Source organism: Trachemys scripta, chromosome 2, assembly GCF_013100865.1.
Source record: "Trachemys scripta elegans isolate TJP31775 chromosome 2, CAS_Tse_1.0, whole genome shotgun sequence".
In the NCBI taxonomy this organism is placed as follows: Eukaryota; Metazoa; Chordata; order Testudines; family Emydidae; genus Trachemys; species Trachemys scripta.
Window position 1 is genome coordinate 39407308 of NC_048299.1, and position 20316 is coordinate 39427623.

Sequence of the window (20316 nt, forward strand, 5' to 3'; positions counted from 1 at the left end):
CCCCCCCCAGAACTCCCAACCCATCTAAACCCCTCTGCTCCCTGTCCCCTGACTGCTCCGATCCCTCTCCCCACTCCTGCCCCCTGACAGCTCCCCCCCAGAACTCTCAGCCCCCCACCCCGCTCCTTGTCCCCTGACTGCCCCCTCCTGGGACCCCTGCTCCTAACTGCCCTCCAGAACCCCACCCCCTACCTAAGACTCCCTGTTCCTTGTCCCCTAACTGCCCCCTCCTAAGACCCCCCCCAACTGCCCCCCAGGACCCTGCCCCCTACCTGTACCCTGACTGCCCAAAACTTTCTCCACTCCCCCCAAAAAGCCCCCCCCCGTTTCTTGACTGCCACCTCCAGAACCTTCCTGCCCCCTGGCCCCCTTACCCTGCTGCTCAGAACAGGGTGTTGGGCTCTGTGTGAGCCAGCCGAGCCAGACACGTGGCTGAGCTCCCCAGCACAACAAAACCCGGTCCCTGGTCCTGCACAACAAAACCCGGTCCCTGGCCCGGACCGGGCTGCAGGGGAGAGCTGCCCTTGTATCAGCACAAAGTGCTCTCGCTCCCGTTTTGCTACGCTGCATGGCAGAAACCGCTCCCAGTTGCAAAAGGGGAGGGCTGCACTTTGTGCTGATACACTTGCTCAGAATGCAGGGAGGGGGGGAGGCGGAGCTCCTCTACAGCTGCTCCTGAGTCCAGCCCGGGACTTTCCTGCAGCCCTCCCAGCCGCTCGCTCTGCTCTGCCGGGGGAGGGGGGAAATCCCGGACATTGTGAGTGCTTTACAAATTCCCCCCGGACGCTATTTTTAGTACAAAAAAGAGGACATGTCCGGGTAAATCCGGACGAATGGTAACCCTACGCATGGCAGCGTGGCTGCGGGGGAGGGGCCGGGGGCTATCCTCCCTGGCTGGGAGCTCAAGGGGAGCAGGATGGTCCTGTGGGCCAGATGTGGCCCATGGGCCTTAGTTTGCCCACCTCTGCTCTAGTCCCATCCCATGCTACTAAAATGTAAAGGCACAGTGCTGATTGGAATGAGAAGACTTTTTTGCGTGATACATTTGGAATGTAGGTTTCCTTGTTGCGTATATGTAAGCTTCAGTTAAAATGAGTAATTTTTCGCAAAACATTTAATGTATTTTCTAGTGCAAAGGTGGAAATATTTCTACCCTGAACTACAGAAGCAGTTGGGGAATAGAGCAGAAACACCTTTATTTCTCCAGTAACTTAAATGTTAGTTTTCAGAATAACATAAAATAGAATAGAAACAGCAATTACTCTCCTCCCATCCCCCCAAAAAAGTTGTATAATCTTGTCAACAAAAACATACAGCTGCCACAACCACTTGCTGTTAGACAATGTACTTTCCACACTAATTTCTTTTTGCAGTGTCCCTAGTACACAGCTGTTCTCTTCAAACTCTAACAACTTTTTAAGCATTCTTCTCAGAGCCCAGTTTGTTTTTGTCCTTTCTTCTGCCCTTCACTAGATGGCACGTTATCCCCAGGCTCTTACATGCCTTTCCTATGTTCTCAGCACTTCCCAGACCCCAGCTTCTAAATTAAAACTGCTTATTGATGTATTGCTTTGTTAGCACAGTAGCACATCACTGAACTATAGTATAATTTAGAAAATATGTTCCTAAAAGCATTCTGGAAACTATGCAATTTTCCACAGAAACATTGCAAACAGTTCAGATGGTTTCTGTAAAGAGCTGAAGATTAGGGAATTAGGAAGTATCTTGTTTTAATTTGTTCAATACGATTCATCCTTTTTTGGGGTATAAATTACATAGTGGAATCTGTATTTGTACTGTATGTTAGATGACAGGGATTCTTTCTTTCTTCCTTCCTTCTGTAATGCACCAAGCATGTTGTCAGTGCTCAGTGAATATTTTAAGAATAAAACTGCGTTCTCCCTTCGCTAATTCCCCTCACCTCTCATTTCTGGGAAGTAGATTGTTTCTCTCTCAGTACCTGAAGTAACCTTGTTCAATGAATCAAAACAAGATTCCAGCTCTTTAAATGCTGTGTTTATGGGGTGCACAGAATTAATTATCTATTGTTTAGAACTTGAAATCTCAAGTTCTAAAGTGGGGTAAAGTGGTATTGAGGAGCTGGGAGAGGGAAATCTTCAGGTCTGATGCTGTGAATCTTTACTCCGCTTCAGTGGAAGTACTCCTATAGGACTGGCGATGGTTTTGTAGGATCGAGCCCCTTAATCATGTGACCCATGAATTTAATTACTGTAGAAGAGATGGGAGTAATAAGTGGTTTCAAAAGTCTCATATTGAGTTATCTTTTAAATTGCTTTACTTATATATTGCTAAATACAATTTAATGAGATACTGAGGTATAACCGTATAAATCTTAGTGCAATTTGATGTCAGAAAGAATAATCCTAATAGCTCTTATGGAAAAATATTCTCTTGAAATCTTTAAAGGTTTGGAGTACTACTGAACTTCCAATTCTTACGTACCACATAATTAGTTAACTATTAACTAATTATGCATGTTCTCAAACAAAACTAATGAATCACTGTGAAAAAAGTGACCCTTCTTTGCATGTAAAGATTCTAAAAACTATGAATGTGGCAGTGAAAAGACTAATTTATTTGTATATAATTAAAGTTCTTAATTCACTTATGGCCTGATTCAAAGTCCTTTGAAGCCAATGGGAAGAACTTGAATCAGTTCCCCATGTACTGACACCTAAATAATCAACTTAGTCATGCACTGTTTTATGAATAGACAAATGTTTTATATATAGTACTTTTCATGCAGCAAAAGGGCAATATTTGTACTTAAAAACTTATTTATTCCAGGTTAATCTGGAATGTTTGTCTTGTTCTTAGTTTACATAACAAGAGAAGGGTTTTTCTTGTTGAGAGGCTTATATATTTACTAAATCCCTTCAACTGTACAGACTTCCTTAAAGATGGGTATTGATTTTAGTCTAACCTCTCTGAAAAAATCTGTATTTTTAGTTTAACAAATGTAAAATGTTTTGACATGGTTATTGTGGTAAGAATCATCCTTAGTGAGTATAAAGAAAAGATTTGTTTGAAACTTCTGTAATCTGTATAAACCATTACAATATTTTATATATGTAGAAGAATGAGACTTGCCAATGTGAGAACCCAATTAAAGCCCCAATCTTGCAAATGCTTGGGGTCAAGCTTAATTTTAAACATGTGAGGAAGTCCTCTATATTTCGTTTGGATTCCTCAAAAGCTTAAGTGAAGCACTTGAGTAAATGTCAGCAGGAGTGCGTACATGATATACAAAGATCATATGGATTTTTTTTCACTCCCGTAAGTCAAGTGCTCCAGTACTGCCACGATCCCCATATAAAACAATAGATATCCATTGAAGCGAGCCTGCTAGCAGAGTGGGATTATTGAAAACAAAAGGAATCTGAGAATATTGTTCACATCAATCTCTGCATATGCTATCCAGACATATGTTCTCTTGTTTCCCATTCTTCTTCTTCTCTCTATCTCCTGGGCAGTCCTTGCCTGCTTGGGGCTCTGATCTCAGTGGCAGCTCCTGACTCCTCTCCTGTTAGTGGCTCTTATCCCACTATAGGCTAAGATGGTGGCTGCATCTTATGTCATAGTGATGCTGGCTCTTGATCTCGAAGACAGAGGTTTCATTTATTTCCCTTCAGTAGTGGTTTCCTAATAGAGGCACTTATATTGGTTCCTTCTGTGGTCTCGTCCTCATTGTATATTGGAGGTTGAACACCCCCAGATGCAGCTGGAAATGAGGAGCAGCTAGTCCCAGGTGACAGGTGATTTCTGTGCAGGCCACAGTTTGAGAGCCAGTAGGCTATATCATTTCATTAGAAGAGATAATGCAGCGTCTATGTGGAGAAGCCATATCAGAATCCTAGAAAAATCACTCTTTCCCAAATAAACTCATAAGTTTAACAATAGTGTCGGCCAACCCCAAAAATACATCTTAACTCTTAGAAGACTGTTCTATGATACTAAAATACGCTGTGCTTGAAAACGTGCCAAATCATGCTCCTATAAAGTTGTCATTGGCTTTAGTGGGAACAGGAGCAAACCCATTGGGTCTTAACTTCTTTCAGTGGCCTTTGTTGAACTTCAAAGCCAACATTATTAGCTTACAAAGTGTCTTTGAAGATCTGTGCAACATCTTAAGTCTTGGCTAGGAGGAGGGATTTAGCTCATGTTCTAAAGAACCTCTTATGGCTTGTCTACAATTCCTTGTCCCAACATTTTTTTCAGAGGATGGTAATTTATTTTGTAGTGTCCACAGATATGTATGGCCTTCACAGAAACATAGAAGACAGATTCCTCCTGTTCCAGAATGGTGGATTAGTCAGTACAATCTGACTAGCCAGCTCTCTTCAGGCTACTATTTATCTATGGACCATAGCTTGTAAATACCTGTTCTAGGTCACTTCTGCTCTCATGGAGTGAGGCCAGTTTTCAGGTATTGACAAGTTAAAACCATGTGACTACTTAGCATTTCAGCCAAAGAGGATATGCCTTCATATTTCTTGGAAGTCTTTAGGGGCTTAACCACAGTCTTTTGAGCTATTGCGCCAGCTGCCATAGAAATAGCATGTCAGCTGAATCAGTTGGTAGGATTTATTTCCTTTGTTCCCCATGTACTTATCCATACAAGCTTTCAGAATGGCATGTGAGGAAAGTAAAATGTTGGACAATAAAAATTATATCTCAATGTGAAATCAGTAGGCTGTAGATATCCTAATATCTCAGAAGCTCAGCTTATGTCTACACTGCAATAAAAAAAAAACAACCCACGGTTGATCTGTGCCAGCTGAGTTGGGCGGGGACTGTAAAATTGCAGGGTAGGCATTTGGACTTGTGGGCCTGGGCTCTGTGACCCTTTCCCCTGGCAGGGTCCCAGAGCCCAGGCTCAAGCCTGAATATCTACACTGCAGTTTTATAACCCCACAGCCTGAGCCCCACAAGCCTGAGACAAGGCCAGCTGCTAGTTTGGGCTTTATTTTGTTTTCTTTCTACTCTTTGGAATAAAGATTTTAACTGTGTATTAAATTGCAGAGTTTTTCAGCTGGTGCTCTTAAGTGGTCTCAGTAAAATCATTGCTTCGAGATTTTAAGTCACTTGGGCAAAAGTTTTGCAAGGAAGAGACCCATTTGCACCTTCAGCAATGGCACATACATGCATCTGAACTGGTGGCTTAAGCAAACTGCTTGTCATCTTGCTCAAGGATTAAATCCTAATGTTCTTTCCCAGAAGAGCATCAGCACCTTATTTCCTTATGTTCTTGCTCCTTGGAGTCTGATAGGCCTCTGTGAGAGTGTCTCTACCATCCTTCAATGGGATGTGTAGAACTGCAGAGAGGCTGGAAAGGGAGCTTTTCTTTAGAATCCCTTGTTCCTCTGAGGCGCGCTCTCTGACCCTGCTGAGAGGGTCTGGCTGGAGAGGCTGTGAGTGAGTTGGGAAGATGGTGCTCCTTAATGCCACTCCATAATGATAGACTGGCTTATATAGTGATTCATTAAATACATTTCATGTGATTGTGTTAGACAATGCCCATCCACATAGCTCCCATGTCCATTATACCATTTACAGGAGACTTTAAGAAATACTCTGCACACAATAATACAAATGATCAGCAACAAACTTACTGACTCAGGAGGCTAAGATATATGCACACTTAGTTGTTCTTCGAGCGATTGGACATTTCCAGTCCACAATAGATGTGTGCGTGCCATGTGCAGTTCTTGGAGATTTTACCCTCAGCAGCACCTGTCAGGGCAGTATGAGCCTTGCGCCACTGGATGCAGGTATAAAGAGCTGTGCTGTTCCCGATCCGTCTTCCCAGTTTTTCTACTGCCTGGGACTGTTGTTGGAGCTCTGCTCTTTGTATCTGCAAGTCTTCCCTCTTGTAGCGTATATAGTACCTGTAGAGCGTTATGGTCTGGTGTAGTAGTCAGAGCAGGAATCTGGTCTTGTGGGTGGAGCAGACATCCAGGTTTGGGAACAAAGCCCAGGATCAGCACCACAGTCAACTGCCAGTTACCAGAGCCAAGGGTCAAGCCAGCGTCAGAACCAGGAATCAAAGCTGAGGGTCAGAGCTGAGGTCAGATGCCAAATGCCAGAGCCAAGGGTCAAACCTGAGTCGGGGTCAGAAGTCGGAGGTCGAGATTGGAGCCAGGACCGGTCACTGAGGATTGGAGGTGGGGCAAGGATCAAGCACTGAGCAGGAGGATGGTGGGAACAGGAGTGAAGGCAGAAGTGAGGCAGGAGCTGAGCAACCCTGTTCCTGATTTCTGGGTTCAGGAAACAGGCATAAGCAGGGTGCAATGCAGCCACAACAGGAAACCACCTTGTAGCTCGGCCAAACGTACTGGGCTGCCTCCTGGCTTAAACAGCATAGTTGGACTAATTAGTGGAGCCGGGCAATCCTCCAGTCAGAGCTCCTGTGGGTTGTGCCTTGACTGGGGCTATAGTCCTAATAGATTCTCAGCCCACTGGGTTTCAGTAGATGCTGGGTGAAGGCCAGCATGCATCTGCTGTCTGGGGGATCCCAGGCCTCGGTTCAAGACCCAGGACATAACATCAAGTTAGAGTTTAGTCTAACGTAGTGTGTTTGTACATATTTAGATATAGGAATAAATTTAGGATAATTTTGTAGAGTAGGGGCCTCAGGGGTACCAGGCATGGTACCGGACTAAAGCCTTATTCTCCTGGCTTCAAGGCTTGTTGCTCATGTAACAAAACTATGCCAGAGAGTGACTCTCACTGTATCCAGGAGAGGCGCACATGAGTGGTAAATGTCATATTTTTAGAGGGTTCAAACCCAGACTGAAAAAGGACAGGGCGGCCAGATCAAGTACCTGCTCATGGAGTCTGCGTTTTGCCTGTCTTCAGAACCTTCCCACTCAGAATTGATACTGGCATGTCTGAGTTGTTGTTTTGGAGTGCTCCCACCATTCTGACAGAATCCAGAGGCAGATTCTCATCATGGTACCTAAGAGGAGACAACGTAAGTCTCCCCAAGACACAGTACTGTGGCCTTTGAAGATTACTGTGAAGGTACCGTGCAGAGACAGGAACGCGGAGGTGCACTCAAAAGAGGCAGACACAGTCTGGAAACCAGGAAGGATTGCTGATTCCAGAACCCTGGAAGGGTCTGTTGACACCAATCCCTGAATGACTGGCACACCTTTTGGTACCACAGTCTCAGGAGCTCTTTTCAGTGCTGTCTACACCCAAAGTTTTCGAGACAGCCAGTGTGTTGCTTAACCTGTTGGTGCCAGCTTCCTCTAGCATTCAGGAATCTCGCCTGGTACTAGGATTGGAAGCACATGCTTCTATAGTCCCAGCTCCAGCCCCAGAGCAGTGTTTGATACTGTTGGCTTCTAAATATGCTGCTCCTCTCTGTAGGATTCTATCTATGGAGAACCCAGTAGTGATCTTGCTGGTATCTCTATCTCCAGACTCTGAGCCAGACCTCCCATTGCCGATGGGGTCCGCTCCACCATGGTGTGAGGAAGTGGACTCCTCATTAGACTCAAAGGTTGGAACATGTGTCTTGACCCGAGCATGCCCCAATTGGGTGCCAGCCTCCCCGGTACCAGCCACAGCCTCTGCTGACCAATGGCCTACATGTATCTGGGTCCTGCCTCCATGTCAATGGCCATTTTGGATACCTTGGGGCTTCCCTCCACGTTTCAGAGCCTCTCTTCTTTTCCTGCCCTTCTACATTGGCTAGGTGCTGGGAGCATCTGCAGCAAGGTCAGTCTTCCCTCCAGTGGGAACAGTACCATGCAGGGGAACTGTGTGCTTGGGACTCTCCTGTGGAGGATTTGGAGATGGGGACTCTATAAGGCCTTGTCTACACTACGAGAGTAGTTCGATTTTACTTAAATCGAATTTTTGGAATCGATATTGCAAAGTCGAACGTGTATGTCCACACTAAGGACAGTAATTCGACTTTGTGAGTCCACACTAACGGGGAAAGCGTCGACATTGGAAGCGGTGCACTGAGGGCAGCTATCCCACAGTTCCCGGAGTCCCCGCCGCCCATTGGAATTCTGGGTGGAGCCGCAAATGCCTTCTGGGTAAAAAAAAAAGGGGCCAGGGTGCTTTTGGGTAACTGTCGTCATCCGTCCATCACTCCCGCCCTCCCTCCCTCCCTGAAAGCGCCGGCGGGAAATCATTTCGCGCACTTTTCCAGTCATTGACAGCGCGGACGCCACAGCACTGTGAGCATGGAGCCCGCTGCAACCATCGCTGCAGTTGTGGCCGCTCTCAACGCCTCGCAGCTTATCATACAGGTTGCCCTGAGGCAGATGCAGAAAAGTCAGGCGAGGAGGCTACGTCAACGCGGTGATGGCCTGAAGTCTGAGAGTAGCACAGACCTCTCAGAAAGCAGGGGACCCAGCGCTGAGGACATCACGGTGGCAATGGGTCATGTTGATGCTGTGAAACGGCGATTCTGGGCACGGGAAACAAGCACTGAGTGGTGGGACCGCATAGTGCTGCAGGTCTGGGATGAATCACAGTGGCTGCGAAACTTCCGCATGCGGAAGGGAACTTTCCTTGAACTTTGTGAGTTGCTGTCCCCTGCCCTGAAGCGCAATGACACCCGGATGCGAGCAGCCCTGACTGTCCAGAAGCGAGTGGCCATAGCCCTCTGGAAGCTTGCAACGCCAGACAGCTACCGGTCAGTCGCGAACCAGTTTGGGGTGGGCAAATCTACCGTGGGGGTTGTTGTGATGCAAGTAGCCAAGGCAATCGTTGATGTACTGCTGCCAAAGGTAGTGACCTGGGAAACTTGGAGGCGATCATAGATGGCTTCGCAGCGATGGGATTCCCAAACTGCGGTGGGGCCATAGATGGAACTCACATCCCTATCCTGGCACCGGAACACCAGGCCAGCCAGTACATTAACAGAAAGGGCTACTTTTCCATGGTGCTGCAAGCACTGGTGGACCACAGGGGACGTTTTACCAACATCTACGTGGGATGGCCGGGCAAGGTTCATGACGCTCGTGTTTTCAGGAACTCTGGTCTGTTTAGACGGCTGCAGCAAGGTATTTACTTCCCGGACCACAAAATAACTGTTGGGGATGTGGAGATGCCTATAGTCATCCTCGGGGACCCAGCCTACCCGCTAATGCCCTGGCTCATGAAGCCCTATACAGGTGCCCTGGACACTGAAAAAGAACTCTTCAACTACCGGCTGAGCAGGTGCAGAATGGTGGTGGAGTGTGCTTTTGGACGTCTCAAGGGGAGATGGAGAAGCTTGCTGACTCGCTGTGATCTCAGCGAAACCAATATCCCCATTGTTATAGCAGCTTGCTGTGTGCTCCACAATCTCTGTGAGAGCAAGGGGGAGACCTTTATGGCGGGGTGGGAGGTTGAGGAAAATAGCCTGGCTGCTGATTACTCACAGCCAGACAGCCGGGCGATTAGAAGAGACCAGCGGGAAGCGCTGTGCATCCGGGAGGCTTTGAAAGCAAAGTTCCTGAGTGAGCAGGGTAACCTGTGACTTTAAAGTTTGTGTACAGAGAAGCCGAACCTGCCCCCGTTTCTTTACCCAGTTCATGTTGACTATCCTATCCAGTTACATACCCCCTTCACCCCACTTCCAACACACGTTTCAAAATAAAAATAGTTCTACTTTGTTAAAGCACACCGTTTTCTTTAATACTGTTTTCGCGGGAATTTTTTAAAACTGGGACGCAGACTGTGGTGCGGAGCGGGTGTAGTGTAGTCGCGCGAATGCAGCTTCTAAACTCAAGGACTGACAGGCTCCGCTGCGGTGGGATGGTTGTTTCAACGGAGCCTGTCACCCCTCCTGATAGGGACTGTGTGTATGGGGGGTCTATGTGACTTTGTGGCAGGGGGAGGACGGTTACAGATCCCCTGCTGTGTGGCTCTGTGATCCTGCCTAAGGACCGCCGCTTAAGATCTCTAACTGCCCTCCCCTGCCACAAAGTCACAGAGCAACCCACCCCCCACCACATAACATGAAAACAACCTCCCAGACTAACCAGGTAAGTAGTCACTGCATCACTGCACTATGTATGTGCCCTGCTGCTGTGCCTGCCCCCGACTATGTACCCTGCCAAAGGTGACTGTCCTGTCCAATTACCAACCCCCTTTCCCCCCCTCCTCCAAAAGAACATGATCGAAACAGTAGTTAACAGAAACATATTTTTTATTATCAACTACACATGGAACTGGGAAGTGAAACTTGGACGGGGGCTTGTGTCAGGCGGGAAGGAAAGAACTTGTCAAACTTTGGGGAATGAGAGCCTTCTGCTGCTCGAGCTCTCTGCAGGGGTGGAGTGAGAGTTAGCAGGGACTCTGCCGCCTCTCCTTCTGTGCACTTTGGGTGAGGGGAGTATGGGACTTGGTGGCGGGGGAGGGCGGTTAGAGATGGACTGCAGCGGGGCTCTGTCCTCCTGCCTCCGTTCCTGCAGAACATCCACAAGGCGCCGGAGCGTGTCCGTTTGCTCCCTCAGTAGTCCAAGCAGGGTTTGAGTCGCCTGCTGGTCTTCCTGACGCCACCTCTCCTCCCGATCCATGTTGGCTTGGTGCATTCGGGTCAAGTTCTCCCGCCACTGGGTCTGCTGTGCTGCCTGGGCTCTGGAGCAGGCTATAAGCTCTGAGAACATGTCCTCCCGTGTCCTCTTCTTCTTATGCCTAATCCTCCCTAGCCTCTGGGAGTGTGATGACAGGCTAGGTTGTGAGACAGTCGCAGATGGGGCTGTGGGAATGGGAAAAAGGGAGTGAATTCCTCAGAAAGATAAATGTAGTTGTGAACAAAGAACATAGTCTTTCTCTGTGAACAGGACCATGCACAGCACCTATCACATGCGCACTCAGCACAAGGTCGAATTCTCGGCCTTCCAATTCAGTGTCTGGGGTTTTGCGGACCACATTTGAGAACCGTGTCAGGACAACGGAATTGCTCTTGCACGCAGACATGGTAAGCCGTAGATTCGTGGCAGCTTAAAACTTTAATATTAGCAATGGCCTCATTTCACATTGAAATCAATGTCGGTCCCTGCTGCCAGCAATCCGGCAAGCAGGAAGTCTGCTCCTGTCCCACACCCTCGCGGCTGTCCCCGGGAACGATCCCTTTCGGCTGCCCCTCTCCCGCCTCCACCGCGTGGCTGCAAACCAGCGGTTACAGTTCTGTAAAGGAACGGTAAAGCAGTCCCAACACTAACATTCCCCTACCTCATTCAAAGCAGGTCATCATGAGCGACATCACCCTCATGAGGATCTCTGAGAGCGACAGACAGAGAATGCTCCGGGAAAGCCTCCAAAGACCAGGGCCGTATGCCGCCATGCTGTGCCAAGCAATGATTCCGGAGTACTTGCTAGTCTCGTGGCGCGGCAACGTGTCCTACTACGGAGGACCCAATAAGGCCGCTCTCCCCAAGAACCTAATGCAGCGGATTTCAAATTACCTGCAGGAGAGCTTCCTTGAGATGTCCCAGGAGGATTTCTGCTCCATCCCCGGACATATAGACCGCATCTTACTGTAGCTGCAGTAGCAGGGACTAAACAGTAGAGCGGCTTGGGCAGGACAATCATGCAAAACCGGACATTGCTAGATTTTTTTTCAATAGTTGCACTGCCCATGACTGAACCGTAAAGTTAATCAAACTAATCATGAGAAACCCATTTTTTAAATTGTTAATATTCATGTTCTGTTACAAATAAATGTTTAGATGTTTACAACACTTACTGGATGATCCTTCACCAGATTCTGTGTCCGGGGTAACGGCTGGGGAGGGTTGGTAGGGGATCTCTGTAAGGGTGATGAAGAGATCCTGGCTGTCGGGGAAATCAGCGTTGTGAGCGCTGTCGACTGCCTCGTCCTCCTCATCTCCTTCCTCATCTTCCCCGTCCGCTAACATGTCCGAGGATCCGGCCGTGGACACTATCCCATCCTCAGAGTCCACAGTCAGTGGTGGGGTAGTGGTGGCGGCCGCACCGAGGATGGAATGCAGTGCCTCGTAGAAACGGGATGTCTGGGGATGGGATCCGGAGCGTCCGTTTGCCTCTTTGGTCTTCTGGTAGCCTTGCCTCAGCTCCTTGATTTTCACGCGGCACTGCGTTACATCCCGGCTGTATCCTCTCTCTGCCATGTCTTTAGAGATCTTCTCATAGATCTTTGCATTCCGTCTTTTGGATCGCAGCTCGGAAAGCACGGACTCATCGCCCCACACAGCGATGAGATCCAAGACTTCCCGATCAGTCCATGCTGGGGCCCTCTTTCTATTCTGAGATTGCACTGCCATCAGTGCTGGAGAGCTCTGCATCGTTGCCAGTGCTGCTGAGCTCGCCACGATGTCCAGACAGGAAATGAGATTCAAACTGGCCAGACAGGAAAAGGAATTCAAATTCAAATTTTCCCGGGGCTTTTCCTGTGTGGCAGTTCAGAACATCCGAGCTCTTACTGCTGTCCAGAGCGTCAGAGTGGTGCACTGTGGGATAGCTCCTGGAGCTATTAGCGTCGATTTCCATCCACACCTAGCCTAATTCGACATGGCCATGTCGAATTTAGCGCTACTCCCCTCGTCGGGGAGGAGTACAGAAGTCGAATTAAAGAGACCTCTATGTCGAACTAAATACCTTCGCGGTGTGGACGGGTGCAGGGTTAATTCGATGTAACGGCGCTAACTTCGACATAAACGCCTAGTGTAGACCAGGCCTAAGACCCTCTAGGGTAGCTCTCCTTATTAATGAGGCTCTCCTGGAACCTGTCAAGTTTTTGTGGCAAACCCCATCTTCCCTGCTCTCCACTCTTTTTTTAGCAGTGGAAGGAAGATATGTCCCTTCACAGGGATTTGAGCACTTCTGTAACAATTCTCCTCCAGGCTCACTGGTAGTCTTTGCTGCTGACGAAAAAGAGAAAAGGACATCAGGCCTCTAGACTGAAAGGAAAAGAAGCAAAAAAGCGAAACCTTTCCATAGAAAGCTTTATTCCACAGGAGGTTTACATCTTAGGAAGCAGCAGTGTCTGCTGGGTTGATACAATTTCAGCCTGTGGGGTAATATCCTGAAGTTCAAAGACAAGCTCCCTGATGAGACAAAGCAGGAGTTCACTGCTATGGTGGAGGAGGGCAAATTAGTTGCCAAAATAGCATTGCAAACAAGCATGGATGCGGCAGACTCTCCAGCTTGAATTATGGTTTCCACCATCATTATGCAGCATTCATCTTGGCTGCAGGAGTCAGGTCTCCCCCTGTAGTGCAACAAACCATTCAAGACCTAGTTGAAGAACCCTTGCTCTTTTCTATTAAAACAGATGAGAGGCTTCCTAGTCTGAAAGATTCAAGGGTGATCCTTAAGGGGATTTATACACTGGTGGCAAAAAGACAACCATTCTGCCCACAGTTGTCCCAGTGGTTTCAGCCCTTCTTGCCGCATACCCAGGACCTGTCCAAAAAGAGAAGCAGAAGTTACAAGAGGCATCGTCCTCCCTCTTCTGCTGCTCCCAGTTCCTCCAGTCAAACTGGGTTCTCTGAACAGTCGTTTTGACCTTCTGGTCTAGAGCTGTCAACCAGAGTGCCATCTCCCCACCCCAGTTTTTGCCAACTGTCTATCCCACTTCCTAACTGCATGGACCCACATCACCACGGATCTGTTGTTTTAAGCACAGTGGAACTGGGTTATCCCCTTCGATTTATTTCTATCCCCCTTTTCTGTCCCCCTTCAGGGATCGTTGTCACGAGAGTTTGCTACTTCAAGAGGCCTAGTCTCTCCTCCTCATAGGGACCATACAAGAAATTCCCATGTCATTCAAAGAGAAGGGATTTTATTCCTGTTATTTCCTAATCCCAAAGGCAGAGGGGGAGGGGGGACTCAAGCCTATTTTACATCTAAGGCAGATAAACAAGTTCCTAAAGAAAACAAAATTCCGGGCAGTCACTGTAGCATCTGTTATCCCTTCCTTAGATCCCAGGGACTGATATGCTGCTCTCAACTTAAAGGGCACTTATTTTCATGTAGCAATTCAAGAATCTGAGAAACTTTCTGTGATTCTGATGGTCAATGGATCCCACTACCAGTTCGCAGTACTGCCTTTTGGCCTGTCAGCAGCTTCTCTCATATTTGCAAAATGCGTGGCTGCAGTAGCAGCATTCTTGTAAAGGTTGGAAGTCCATGTGTTCCCCCACCTGGACAAGTGGCTAGTGAGAGGCCGGTCCAGGTCTCAAATGCTATCCAGCATACCAGCTATTCACTTTTGATGCACTGGAGTTCCTAATCAATACAGAGAAATCTTTGAATAGGCATCAGCATAGAATAAATTCATTGATGTGGCTCTGGACTTGACAAAGATCAAACAATGCAGGTCATTCCTCTAAATCTAACAGCAAACCCTGTCACTATGGTTCAGAATTGCCTCACACATCTAGGACACATAGTGGCGTGCATCTACATGGTGCAGCATGCCAGGCTACACCTCAGAACTCCAGGGTTGGTTGTAATTACTGCCCCATCATCATATGGACATAGTGATTCAAGTAACTATTCTGGTATTGTCCTCCCTGCACTGGTGAGTAGAACTGCAAATGTTTGCAAGGGAATTCTTTTCCCCTCCACAACTCCAGTCAGGTGCATGAGGTCTAGGTTGGGGAGGTCACTTAAGTCCCCTTCAGACTCGAGACCTTTTGTCTCCTTAGAATAATCTAAGTCTCCATATTGTAGCTCTTAGGGCTAGCTTAGCCATTTTATTTTACTCAGCAGTAACAAGAAACCTGCAGGCCTGTATCCTGTAAGACCTTAGCTTAAGCAAGTTACCATAAATATGGTCGGCCTATGACTCTTAGCATAGATAAAATGGACCAACAGTTACCCCAAGTTTGGGGAAATTGGGAATAGCTTGCTCAATAAAGGGAGTTGAACATATTAGTACCAGGCAAGTGCAGGAACACTGAACTGATATTTTAAGATAGAATCACTGGTAGATGTCTAACCACAAACTTGCTTGAGCAGTAGGTGATGTATCTGATAATGAGTTAAATGACATTAATATGTTACCCTATAGGTTAAGTGCTCCCAATATTATGAGGGTGAGGAAGTTAGATTTGGACACTGAAGGCTGGGCAGTAGAATGCATATTCATGATAGTGCCAGGCCCTATAATAGGCTAAGCCATCATGTAGTTAGAGCTAGCTTTCCATCGTTGACCTTTCAGCTCTTCATTGTGATCTACCACCAATCTTTGGACATTGGGGAACCTGGACCATTGGACTCATTTGGCATGCCCGAGACTAGTGTCTCTCAGCACCAGGTCCCCAAGGATGGATGTGAATATATAAGGATATGAGCATATGCAGGGAATGATACTGAAGATATCCCTAATGTTGTATTACTGCTATCTGGTTATGAGGTTTGGAGCTTTCCTGTCTTTACTGATAGTTTTAATAAAAACAGCCAAGGCTTTGCTTTGCCCTCAGCTTTGCTTTGCCGTACACTCCATGGTTCCCTACAAGATATTGAACTTGTCGATTTTAATTCTGTGAAGCCTGATTCTGGGATGAGAACGCTATTATCCCCAGCTCATTAATATCAGTTGGTAATCAGTACAATTATTATTAAGCATTAAAAGGATCAGGCTACAATATAAATATCAGGGAGCTTTGAACCATCCATTTAGTTTGTGTGGCATTCCTTCCACGTATCAAGCGGTGGAATTTGTTGGGGCCATCTCTCATCAATTTAGAGACAATGCCAGATTTAGGCGGGTGGTCTTACAATTTGTTGATGCTCATAGACAACGCAGCAGCAGTGTTCTATGTAAACAAAGGGGGAGCATTTGGCAAGGTGTTGACACTAGGTAATGCTCCTTTGGAATTTCTGCATGACCAGTTATATCAACCTGAGAGCTGCTTACCTTCTGGGAGTTCAAAACACTCTTGCAGACCACCTCCATAGGTTGTTTGCAGGTCTCTTTGCCTGGATGTTTCCCGGCCCATTTTTCAGCAGTGATATAACATCCCAAGTAGACCTGTTTGCAATAAGCGCAAACAAAAAATGTCATCTTTTTGTTCCCGAGCAGGTCACAGCTCAGGTTGACCGACGGATGCTTTCTTCCTACCCTGGTCCAAAGGCCTGCTATATGCCTTCCCTCCAGTTCCACTCCAGCTCAGTCTTGTCCAAAGTCGAACAAGATTCTGCTCACCTTATTCTAATAACCCCAGTGTGCCTCCCTCAGCATTAGGTTTTGACTCTACTAGCCGTATCAGTCAGACCTCCACTGCTACCCTTGAGAGAGGTGGATGTGATCTCACAGACTACACAGCCTGCTTCATCATAACCTTCAGGCCTTCCAGCTGACCGTGTGGATGCTTCATGGCTGACAACTTTGGAAGAGTTTGCTCTAAGGGGGTACAGGAAGTTCTGCTAAATAGTAGGAAGCCTTTAGCTAAGTCTACATATCTTGTTAAATGGGAGAGATTCTCCGTTTGGTCAGTACAAAGAGACCTGCCCCCAGCTCAAGCTCTGATTTGCCGTATCTTGGACTCTCTCTTGTTTCCGAAACAACAAGTTTAGCTAATGTTCCATCCGGCAGTTATCTTCGCTTTCCACCTTCCTGTGGATAATCAGTTTTTTCAAAGCCTGTGTCCATCAGATTTCTAAAGGGTTTGCTCAGACTATAACAGGTTCACAGCTTGGTTCGACACTGGAGTTTAAATTTTAGTTCTAGCAAAGTTGATGGGTCTCCCGCCCTCCATTTCCCCCCCCCCCCCGCCTTTTGAGACACCAGCGATTCGTTCTCTGTTGCACCTGTGTGTGAAGGTGGTTTTCTTGGTTGTTGTAACCTTTTTCAGGAAAGTTGGGGAACTGTGAGCTTTAGTATCAGAGCCTCCCTATACAATTTTCTTTAGGGACAGGGTTTCCTTTCACTCACCCAAAATCCTGTCTGAAGTGGTTTCTGATTCTCCTATTAATCAAGTAATATATTTACTGACTCCTTTTCAGAAACCTCCTGTTAGGGGAACTTTGGCTCTTTACCTGGATTGGACTAGGCCTTTCAGGTCTTCATCTCAGCTCCTTATTGTGGTTTCAGACTGAGTAAAGGGCCACCCAGTATTTACCCAGAGGATCTCGTCCTGGATTTCCAGCTGTATTTGTTTATGCTACAGACTTGGCTGATATTGCTCCTCCAAAGAAAATTGTCAGGCCGCAGCCAACTTCCGCTGCCTTTCTGGCTCGTCTACCTGTATTGAATGGTTGTTAGACGGCAACCTGGTCATTGGTCCATATGTTTGCCTCTCACTATGTCCTTTCTCATCAATCTAGAGACAATGCCAGATTTGGGCGGGTGGTCCTACAATCACTGTTCAAGTGGACTCCGAGCCCACTTCCAGTTCACGCTGCTTGTCAGTCACCTGCTGTGGAATGGACATGTACAATCACTCAAAGAAAAGACAGTTATAGAAAATTTGGTAAAGTATTGGTTTTGGATATGTGCAACACATGTCCATTCCACAATCCATCTTCCTTCCCTTCCGCATTGGAGCCTTTCCAGTGTGAAGAACTGAGAGCGGCTGGGAGCAGTGTGGACCTGTGGACCTGCGTGCAGTGGTGTGAGGCGTCAGAGTTGCTCATGCTGGCCCGATGGATATGGCTGAGGGGAAAAATTTCATAATTCACTCCATGTAATAGTAAGAAATCTGTGATAGCAAGAGATATTAACTGTGATAATGCCTCTGGCTCAATATTCTGAGGCTTAAGACACCTGTATTATTAAAATATCTAAAAATTTAAGTAATCTCTTATGTGGAAAATTGTGTCATAGGCTTTCAGCGTATAGTACAACAGGTATTTGTCTGTCTAAACACATGCATAATTCCCATTGATGTCAACAACTGGGTAAGTGCAGTGTGTGTGCGCGCGCACTACTCCTGAGGGCATTCTGCGCCAAAACATTAAAAATTCTGCCCATATTTTAAAATTCTGCACGTTTTATTTGTCAGATAAATGTGGCGGCTCCACCATGGCATTGGGGAGCACAGGCCAGTGGCTGCACAGAGGTGGGAGATCACTTTGCAGCTCTTCCCCCCCCCACCCCCATCCCCACCCCCCGGACACACTCAGTGGTGAGGCTGAACCCAACCCTGACACAGAAACACCCCAGGATCTTGCCTCTCCGTACCAGGTGTGCGCAGGCAGGCTCAACAAGGCAGGATCCAAGTGTGGAGGGGTTTAGTGTGGGGGGGATCCAGGTGTGGGTTGAGATGGGTCTGTCTGGGGCAATCTACGTGCAGGCAGCTCAGTACAGGATCTGGGTGCGGGTGGAGATCTGGATGCACAGGGGCTTGTTGGGGGGTTCTGGGTGCAACAGTAATGGGACTCTGAATGGGGGGGTCCAGGTGGTTGGAACTCGGGGGGGAGGGGAAGGAGTTCTGGGTGTGGTGGGGAATAGAGCTCGGCGGGGGGTCTGGGTGTTGGGGGCTCAGTGGGGTGGGGATCCAGGTGTAGCTGGCTGGGGCTCAGTGGGGTTGGGGATCCAGGTGCTGGTGGCTCATCAGGGTGGCCCAGGTGAAGGGGGAATGGGGCTCATTGGGAGGAGATTCTGGGGGTGGGGGTGAGGCTTGGTGGAACGGTCTGGGTATGGGGGGGGGGGTCTGGAGGCATGGGGGTTGGGCAGATGGGGGAGCATCTCCCTGCACGGGGATCCCTTCTCGCTTCCTGTGCCCATCACTCCTCAGCTGCAGGGGAAGAGAAGGTGGAGGGAGAAGTTTGCAGAGCTTCCTGCAGCTGTGGGAGAAATCTGGGGATGGGTCTGACCCAACCCCAGATGCTTTGCTGGGGAAGAGGAAGTCCCTGAGCCCAGCCAGAACTAGCAGCTGAGCCCAACGCAAAGGTAGGAGCCACCAGCCGGGTCTTCCCGAGTCCTGTCCGCTCCCCACAGTGATTTACCCCTCTGCCGGCTGCCCTGGGCACCCGAAACATACTGGTGGGGAGGGTCGCATGACCATTCTTCTGGCTTTCTTTTCTGATGGAGAAGCAAAGAAATCTGCGGGGTCACGAATTCTGCGCATGCACAGTGGTGCAGAATTCCCCCAGGAGTTGTGTGCACACAGCTATGGTAAAACATACGACAACGTGAGATTTTTTTTTTAAATATTCAGATTTGTCTTAATTTCTTTTATTCAGTTTGCTAAATGTGTCCTCCCATGAACACAGCCATCAGCAGTGAGTAATATCCTAATTGCTCTGCATAAATATTTGTTAGTTACATTTTTCACAACAATCTCTGTTTAAAGTCTAGTAAATGACATACTGTAATGTTCTACTGTGTAAATATTGTGGGCTCATTTTTAAGGCGGGGCGTATTGCCTCATTCCATCAAATTAATGAGACCATGATTTTTTTTTTAAGCTCATAATTACTTAAATCTGCCCTCTACTTTTCCTGCTGTTGTCAAAGTTAACATTATGCACCAAGGTGAATAGTGTGGGTACAGTTGCAAGCTTCAGTGCAAATGATTTGTCATCTTTTCCCCAGCTGTAATGTAAACTTTAGCTGCAGGCTTAAGTTTCTCTTTGTCTGTGGGAAAAGAGATTTAAATCCGTACAGCTTTTAAACCTTTTATCTGCGAAGGAGTATTCATATCGTGCTGCTGGGCTGGTTTTTCATATTTCTAGATAATAACCATGCATTGATCTGTTGCTAATCTGATGTAACCTTTTTTGTATGTATTGATCACAGCGCTTTACTCATGGGAAGCGAATCAAAAACTGGCTTGGCTGAACAGTTCATCATTTATGGCTGAACTTAAATTGTTGTGATTTTAGCTGAATGTTAAATGGACACCTACTCAGATATTAGATTATTTAAACAGCAGGCTGAAATGGACCATCACTCAGAATGGATTTTTGTTTCAGTTTTACTAGAGAAGACCTTAAATAAAACTGTCATTTAGGTCTGGATGGCTGAGCTATTTATTTTTCTGATGTATATTAATGTAACCATCCAAAAGTTTAGGTTATGTTTCTGAGCCTTGTCTGTGTGCTTGGTGCTGTACAAACCTAATGGAAGGCATGGGTCCTTATCATTCTGCCTACAGAACAGTAAGTATTTTGTCATAACGAATGGATACAAACTGGCCGGGGGGAAGTTCAGGCTTGAAATTAGACGAAGGTTTCTGACCGTCAGGGGGTGAAATATTGGAACGGCCTTCCGAGGGAAACGGTGGGGGCGACGGACCTGTCTGGTTTTAAGATTAAGTTGGATAAGTTTATGGAGGGAATGGTTTAATGGTAAAACATAGTAGCCAAGGAAAACCAAGCAATGGTACATGAATAGCACAATGGCCAACAAGGG

At 47.2% G+C, this 20316-nt stretch overlaps 1 protein-coding gene across 2 annotated transcripts in view; it reads left to right on the forward strand.

Moving 5' to 3' along the window:
* Positions 1–20316, forward strand: part of RSU1 (Ras suppressor protein 1) — a 187738-nt gene that overhangs the window by 40286 nt on the left and 127136 nt on the right. The window lies entirely within an intron of this gene.